Genomic DNA, 7,367 nt, shown 5'->3' on the forward strand with positions numbered 1-7,367 from the left:
GAGTTGCCAGCATTACTACTCTTGTGTTTTGGGGCCATTATTAAGTAGAATAAGAGTGACTTGAACAAAAGCACTGTGATATTGTGATAATATATATGTGTGTATATCATTTATATAAATACATGCATATAAATTTTCTGTATATGTATTTTTAAAAACCCCGAGTTAATGCTTATACTGGCAACATCACAGGGCTCCTTCTAGCTCCTCCCTTTCTTTATTTGCAATTTCTTTCTCCAACTTGGAATAGCTTTAATCTCATTATCCACAATATAGTTACTCATTTTCTTAGTTCTCGGATGCACATAAAATAGTTTCAGGATTGCTTTCCTATATCCTGTGAAAAATATGCCTGCTAACTAGGGTATAATAGATGTATATAGGTCTTCGTATCTTTAGACTTAGAGGATATAATAATAATACTGTTTCTCAAAGTTTCTTGGATTAGTTTTCCCCTTCTTCTCCTTCAGTATAGGTATATATTTCATTTGTAAAATGTTGTATGCCATTTTGGGGTTCTTTTCATCTTGATTGATTAAAAATAATTTTTTTTGAGTAATGCAATATTACATGATTCTAAAAGTCAGAACTATCCAAATAGGTATACCCAAGTGTCGCTCTCTCTAGCTCTTCTATCCTGTTTCCATCACCCATCTTTTCTACCCTAATCCCACCCGCCCCCCTGCAAGAAACCAATCTTCCTGTTTCCTTTGCACAAATGAGCAGGTGTGGGTATATTTCTTTTCCTCCCTCTCCTACACAAAAGGTAGCTCATTATAGATACTCTTTCACACTTTGCTTTTTTTATTCAGCAATATAGCCTGGTAACCACTCCATTCTCAAGTGTCTTTTTATTTTTTCCTGACCAGCTTATTTATAGGCGAAACTGGCTGTTTATCCAGTAGTTTCCCAGAGCCTGGGTTTTGCTGGTTGCATCCCCATGATGTAGTGCAGGGGTCCTCAACCGCCCGGGCCGCGGTCTGGTACTGGTCCATGACCTGTTAGGAACCGAGCCGCACAGCAGGAGATGAGTGGCGGGCAAGCTTTGAACGAAGCGTCATCTGTATTTGCAGCTGCTCCCCAGAGCTAGCATCACCGCCTCAGCTCCACCTCAGATCATCAGGCATTAGATTCGTATAGGAGCACCGGTCCCTGGTGCCAAAACATTGGGGACTGCTGGTGTAGTGTAACAAGTTTCTCTGTTCTTGGATTTTGTTATGTCGCTAATTGCATCGAGGCTCGATCAGATTCAAGTCTAGTTTCTTAGGCAAAGACTCAGAGTTTAAAGGAGTCCCTGGTGAGGCAGAGATGGCCTCTGCGTGGGTCCAAACATGTGTCCGAGAAAGCCACTCTAAGTGCGCTTCCCAGATACTGTCAAGTAGTGGGCCGCTACCTGCCACACAGGTTCTGGCCTCTTTATCTAAAATGGGTGTTTCTCCCCTCTGGATGGACATTTTGGTGTCTGGAAATAATCTTGGGACTTGCACTTCTTGTTCCTTAAATCAGGTGTATCAGATCTGTTTTTGTTTTTATCCTTTCCAACATGCGGGGCTAAGGCAGAGGGGTGTTTTTACCTGTCAGTTACTGTTGTGAAAATGCAACAGTGTTCAGCTATTCCTGATTGCAATATCTGAGGTGACCAGTTGAGGGGGATGTTGCATCAAGAAAACTCACTCTTACCCAGGTGCTTTGTGTTCCTGTGGGCCTGGCAACGGGGCTTTCCTCCATGCTCTCCAGGGACACACCTGCACCCACCTTACCTGGGTCTGCCTCTCACTCCTTCTCTTGCCCCAACCCTTCTTTGTAAGCCACATGACCGGAGGCTGACCATGTGCCATCACTTCCTAGTGAAGGATGGCTGCAGTGAGTGCTCTGCACAGGCTTGGGGAGGGAGTGAATGAGGGATGAGGGAGGCCCACTGTCTCTGTTCTGTGGGGCCAATCTGCCACTCTCTTCTCTTTACTCCCTATGCTCTCCTGCTTTCCCCTGTCTGCTGATGCAGACTGAGGTTGGAATGTGAAGGCCTGATTGACTGTATGTCACGAATAGTAGAAACTTCTTGCTTTTAAAGGAGAATGGGTGAGTCCTCTTACATTTCAAAACAGCCAAGCAGAATTAATTTTTATTTTGCAGACCCCTCTGTGGGAGATTGGCTTTTTATAGAAATAGTCAAACATGTTTATAAAAGAACAAAACCCCCAAGTGGCCCTGAGTTCCATCAGAATCAGTGTCCCCTATCGAGCAGCGCTGGCATTTCCTTTGTTCACGTGAGAGCATTGAACCAGCAGCTCCCGGTTTCCTGAGCGCATTTCTCCAGAGCAGAAGCTCCGTGAAGGCAGGGCTGCACAGGTCCCAAGGGGATAACAGCCAAAGTGAGAGAGTCCAAGGTGCCCTGGGGTGGGAGGGGAGAGACACCCATTTCACCTGCTGGCCCAGTGAGCTTCTAGAATGCAGGTGCCGAGGTGGCTTGCTGGTTGGGCACCCCACATGCCACCTGATTAACTTATAGCGTTTACCAAGAGGCCCTTTACCTGCATTTCTGGCCATCACAATCTCTCCCTGTGTGAGAAGGTGACACTCCGAGGCTGCTAGGTGAGTGTGGCCTCTAGGGCAGAAGGACCAAAGATTCATTGCCCCGACACCGCCATCCCCACGTTGTGAGGCCCTGGGCCTGGGCTGTTGTTCTGTTAGCCAGAGCTAGGCTGGGCACTGCTCGCACTGGCCCCCTGCCATGGGAGGGGCTTCAGCAGGGCCTACTCCCAGGCAACGCCTGAACCCAGGGACTAAAGACCCAGTAGCCTCACCCCTCCAGAGCCCCAGGGGTGTGAGGCTGAAAGATGAGCCTCAGGGTCTCATCTGGACAATGGGGATGTAAGTGGTGACTGCCCCGTAGCGCTGCTGGAGGTCAAAGTTGGAGTAATCCTGAACATCCTGGAGGCTCCGGCCTGGCCCAACCATCTACCTCAAGTGTCAGGGTTGCTCAGGTGTGGAGCTTCCCTCTGCGTCCATGTGTGAGGCCACAGTGAGCTGGAGGCCTGGGAGGCACCCGGGGCGGTCAGCATCTGCTCCCAGCGGGCAGAGCAGCAAGGAGCCCTGGAACCACTGGCTGCTGCCTGTGCAGCCTTATCCTCGAGAGGAACACAGTCTGTTTCAGGCGACCTGGCATGTGAGAAAGGAAGCAGTAAGTTTCTGAGGCTGCAACTTAAGTGGTGCCTAAAAGAAACCCAACTAGAAGCAGCAACTGCCACCAAACCAACAGTGTTTTATTTCTGTTCATGAATTCCTGTGTTGCTCCCAAAAGGACCTGAAGTGATTTGCAAGGATGTGCAAAACATCACAGAGGATATAATCCCCAGTGATATTTTGGTTGACTTCCTATCACTATTATCCCCATTATGCAGATGGAAAATGGGGTTCAGCAAGAAGTGTTGTGCCCAAAGGTGCACAGCTGAGGCAGAGTTTGAGTGGCTTAGGCTTCAGGTCCCCAGTTCATAGCCCAGACTCATTGTCCCCTACCAACCCCCAGGTCTGGAACCAGGCCTGTGTCACTTAGCTGAGGATTAGCAGAGCCTCTTAGCCCCAGTGCTCACACCCAGGAAAGAAACAGCTTTTGGTGGGGCCTGACTTGCTTTTTATTTAAATTGGATTTTTAAAGCACAGTCTGCCACCTAGATTTCTAGTGGCCCAAGGGCCCCTGGACACTGCTTTAAGAAGTTCAGTCCTCTCTCCCTCTCTCCCTCCCTTTCTCTCCTTGCTTCTTCAGACATTTATTGAACCCCTCCTTGGGCCAGGCCTTGAGGTCCCTTCCTGGAGGAGCAGACAGTCTGATGGTGGGGCAGGCAAGTGAATGGAGTTTGTGCAGGGACAGAGGCCAAGTTGTAGGCTGTAGGGCACTGATGGGGGACAGCGCAGCAGGGGCTATGAAAAAGTGAGGAGCACTTGGGAGGGGCTGCCAGCCTGAGGCCTAGCCCTACCAGCGCAGGCCATTCCCCATCTCAGCCCTGGCCCAGCTCCTCCCCCACCCCAGGGTCCTTTCTTCAGTCCCCCGCCTCCTCACCCCGTGTGGAGGAGGCAGAGCTCTATGTTCACATCTGGTCTCTGCCTTTTGCTCACTAAGACCTTGGTCAGTAAATTAGCAGTTACTCAACTTTCTCAGCCATAAAATGGGTCCAAGAAGAGCCATCTTGGGGATCCGAGCCTATTAGGGCCTCAGGAGGCATTGCCTGTTTCTGGGTAATGTATTTCCTGGCTCGCAATCCTCCTCCCCTTGGTGGACAGTAGGGGCAGGGAGATGGACCCGAATCTGCACTCCAGTCTGAGAGTGCACTGTCCCAAAGGGTGGAGGGACAGACCCTTATTCCCCTCCAGGTGAGTCTCCACGCCAGCCCTGGCGCAGAGACTGCCTTTCTCAGGAGGACCAAGTTACCGAAACAGATAAATCAATCTGTCAGGAATCTCTCAACTCTTTCAGCCAAGAAGCTCAAAAAGGGAATTGTTTCTGGAGATGAAGAAGGAAATGGCAGACACCTTCATGGGCTCCTTGCCTGCGGGTGCCTCCCGAGCTCCCTGCCCCTCCCTCCCACGTGTCCCCACTGATCACCTGCCGTCTGGCCAGCCCCAGGGACATGGCCTGGCTGTTGCCTCCCGCTGGCTCCTGGGCAGAGCCCAAGGCCAAAGCCACCTAACTGGGGAGGTGGGGCTCCCGTCCCAGCTTCTGTCTGGTACACCCCCGTCAAAACTCAGTCCCAGTCTGTTTAGTGGAGACCTAAAGACCTGAGCCGCCACTTGCACAACTAGTGAGGGGCTTGTGGGGAGGAAGCGCCCCACCCAGGCAACTTCCAGTCAGTGTGGCCATTGGAGCCTGGAGGAGGTGGCATCATGAGGAAACAGGAGCCCTTAGGGACCAGAACACACTCACGTTCCCTCAAGATAATGTGGGAATGGGGATGACCTTTTCTTCCTGGATGGATGGGGGAGCGGGTGGGCAGACTCCTGGGTTCACAGCCAGCTCTGCCACTTAACAGCTGTGTGACCTTGTGAAAGTTACCTGATCTCTCTGTGTAGCCATGTCCTTATCTGCAGCATGGGCGTCTTGTGCAGTCATCCACGTAGCTTGCAGTTGAGGACTGAATGAATTAATCTGTTTATCATCTGCCTGGCACATTGTGATCACGTTGTAAGTGTTCACTGTGATTATCTTGAGGTACAACGATACATTGTAAACCATCATATTGCACACCTTTTCTCACTTAACCCTCACTGCCACCCTGCAGGATGGGTATCAGTGTCCTCACTTTCCAGATGAGGAAACTAAAGAGGGTGTACGTGCCTAAGTCTTCACAGCTAAGGTCTGCAAGCAGATGAGGAGACAGGAGGGGCTGGATGTGAGCCACAGTTCCCCTCCCCACGTGGCTAATCACAGATTTGTCAAAGGGGCTGCGACCAGTTGTCCCTTGAGCAGCAGTCATGGGGAGGGAAGTGGGGGCGTGGGAAGAAGTAAAGCTCAGATACACAAATGAGCTCCGACTCAGAGGAGAGTGTGAGGATCTCAGTGGCAGACTGGGGACTTGTGAGCTGTGACTCAACAAGAGGGTAAGCAAGAAGATGACCCCCTTCCCGCCCTGCCCTGCCTCCCCCGTAGCCCCAGGAAAGGCTGTTGTGAGCGGAAAGGCGTTTGTTCAAAACTGGGAAGATTGCCTAAGAGAGGCAGAGCAGGAAGCCCTCCGGGGGTGGAGAACCTATGAGTCAGCAGCAGGGGTCCTCAAGAGGCAGGAGGGGGGAGCGGCAGGGACAAGGCTTGGCCACCAGGAAACCCACGCAGTGACAGCTGCTCACACATGAAAGGTGACTGCAGAGTATCATCAACCTGGGAGTGCCAGCATAACGTCACCAGGGCAAGGGGGGGCCCTGGGGGTGCGGCACATACCCCCTAACTTCCCATGGAAAAAAGCTTGCCACTGTCAGGGACATGAAAGAACTGTCAAAGATCCATGAAACTAGCTGCATAGATTGTGAAACATAAAACTCACTTCTGTTTGTTTTGTGACAACATGGAAGCCACAGATGTTCTCTCAAGATGAAAGAGAGGAACCACAAGGGACATCTCTTGGTGTGACCTCCATCACCTCTTTTATGTCACCTGTCCTCATCTCCTGCTTCTCTCCCCACCCCATTCCAGTGGGGCCGCACCCAAGCCTCAAGTTATGGGTCAAGGGTCACATGACAGGATGAGCCAGTGGAGAAATCTTGGGTGGGAGGAGGGGTAGAGGGGGAAAGCAGGTGTAATAGGTCAAGGATCAAAGTTCAGGTAGGAAGTTATATGAAGGCAAAGACATGTGGCCGTTAAAAGCTAGAGGCCAAGTACTGGTCATTAGGTGGTGTCAGGGGTAGGTTGAGGGATGGTAAAGCCTTGATCAAGGAGCCACAGTCAGCAAAAGGAGAGAAGGTGAGCTCCCACCTGAAGGGATAACCCCGAGCTAGGTGACATGCCTGGGCTGCCTTGTCAATATTTCATCGATAGTTCCTCCCCCTGATGTTGGGAGGTGAGCCTTACTATATAGATCTTGATGAGGAGAAACTGAAAAGTTTAATAAATCACCAAAGTTCTCACAGCTTCTCAATGGCAAGGTTGAGCTCAGAAGTGGTCTGACAACACAGTGAGAAGCCAGGTCTACAAAGTGAGGGTGGTCTGTGTCCTCAGGACAGATTCAGATGCTGAAAGCTCATCTCTGGAAAGGAGGAACATACCTGAGGTCTGGAATCATTAAGGCATTTGACCAAAGGAATATGGAATCCATCATATTCTAGACCAGGGATTTCCAAAGAAGTTCCAATGAGGATTAATGATGCCAGTTAACTAAGTCTTATTTTAGAGAGTGGATGACACATTTCAGAGCCCACTACTCTAGAAGGTGGTACAGGCTGAAATTAGAGAAAAGTTTCAAAATAAATCTATGGGTAGGCTATACCAGAGAAACCATGACCTGTCCATGGCATGATGAGATTGTGAAGGGGAGACACAGTGAGGCTGATCGGGGTTTGACAGGCTGAGCTGCCCAATGGGAATGAGCTGGCTTTGGATATTGGTAGATTTCTCTTTGAAGAGGACAGCTACTATTTCTGTCTGATGTACCCCTTCTCTGGTGTAAGCATCCCACCTTCTTGAGGGAACAGCCCTCCTACATTCTCAGACTATGTGGCTCTGTGGGGTTGCCCTACTCCTGGCTGCTGGGGAGGGCCGTGACTCAGGCATGGCCAGATGAAGTAACTGTCTTGAGTTCAGGGAAAAACCTGGTGATTAATCCAGCTAGAGACTTACCCCCAGTGCTGTAGTGGGAACCACCAGGAAAGGAAGTTTCTAGGCTGGG

Source organism: Pteropus medius, unplaced genomic scaffold, assembly GCF_902729225.1.
Source record: "Pteropus medius unplaced genomic scaffold, Ma_sr-lr_union100, whole genome shotgun sequence".
Taxonomy (NCBI): Eukaryota; Metazoa; Chordata; class Mammalia; order Chiroptera; family Pteropodidae; genus Pteropus; species Pteropus medius.